The 1,529-nt window shown below is 43.0% G+C and overlaps 1 pseudogene; it reads left to right on the forward strand.

The window, feature by feature from the left end:
• The first annotated feature begins 441 nt into the window (after nt 1-441).
• On the forward strand, nt 442-1,058 carry LOC118476902 (pollen allergen Phl p 2-like; annotated as a pseudogene).
• The last annotated feature ends 471 nt before the right edge of the window (nt 1,059-1,529 follow it).

The raw sequence follows: 1,529 nt of genomic DNA on the forward strand, positions 1-1,529 counted from the left end.
AAAAGAATTTAAAAAGGGAGTTGGAAAAGAGTGAATGAGGTTTATTGTCTATAGTTTTTAAGGGGCATGGAGTGGGACAAGAGCGACGGTGATTTGATGTTTATAGTTTTTAAAGATGATTTGATGTTTATAGTTTTTATAAGGAAATAAGTAGAGAACTGATGATGACTACATGCTTTTGCTTTTTGTTTCTTTTCTTTTGAGAGGAGTGCATGTCATGCGTTTGTTTTGAACTTTTGCATGAGAGGAAAAGAGCTAGGACCTACTTATAGCAATTGTGTACACGTGTTAGTCTTTGAACTAGCTGGCCAGGGTTTTTTCAAGGAACAAAAATAGGACGGCCAGCGATGTCTGTGGCGTGCCATACGTTAATGTCTAGCTTCCTTGCCTCCATTGTCCATAAATACATGAGCATCTGCAACATCGATCTCCACACACACACATCCATCAAAGAAACAAGCGCACAAGATCAAATACCTCGCCGCCAATAATGGCCTCCAGGTCCTCCATCCTGCTCGCCATGGTGATGCTGGCTGCGCTATTCGCCGTTGGTTTGTGCACCACCCCCCCTCACCTTCCAGGTCGGCAAGGGATCCAAGCCTGGCCACCTGATCCTCACCCCCAATGTTGCCACCATATCCGACGTGGAGATCAAAGAGCACGGTGGCGATGACTTCTCCTTTACGCTCAAGGAGGGCCCGACTGGCACCTGGACGCTCGACACCAAGGCCCCGCTCAAGTACCCCCTTTGCATCCGCTTTGCTGTCAAGTCCGGCGGCTACCGCATCGCCGACGACGTCATCCCTGCCGATTTCAAGGCCGGCACCACCTATAAGACCACACTCAGCATCTAATCAATCTCTGGTGATGAATTAGATTTCAAAAGAGCTCATCTAGCGCACATGTTAGCAAGACAATATTATTTTTTCTATGGTTATTTTGTGGAACCAAACCACCCAAGAAATAAGTGATGCTAGATGTACCTTCTGACCTTGTTGTATTGGGTTGATATTATTACATAAACTAAATACATTATTTATTTAAGATTTTAGGAGAAATATGTTGATCTGGTCCACCTTCATTATCGAGATGGTTGTAAATTACATTTTCCAATTTTTTCATACTTATGAAATGCTTTGTGACACGACCACGCCATTAAGCAACACGTTACAACCCCCAAGTCATACTACATCAACTCAAGTACAACCAACATCATCACCAATCCAAGTCTTTGATGGACCAATTACACGTAGCCGAGCTAAGAAGCTACAACAAGAGGTGCACACGCTACTTTATAAATTTCAATTAAACACTAATGAGAACTTTATGCTACCTAAGTCGTGTATGTTGATATTACATAGGTTCACCAAAGAGGAAGGACAAAACATATCAAGGGCGAATCAGCAAGAAGAGCTATGTTCGAGTCAGTCCAGCGCAACAGAACCGTCCAGAAGAAACAGTCATATCTTTTGATTCCCAAAAGCTATGAAGGCCCATAAGTATTTTTTGGAAAGCTCTTGAAGTCTAGT

This window comes from Zea mays, chromosome 4 (genome assembly GCF_902167145.1).
Source record: "Zea mays cultivar B73 chromosome 4, Zm-B73-REFERENCE-NAM-5.0, whole genome shotgun sequence".
Lineage (NCBI taxonomy): Eukaryota > Viridiplantae > Streptophyta > Magnoliopsida > Poales > Poaceae > Zea > Zea mays.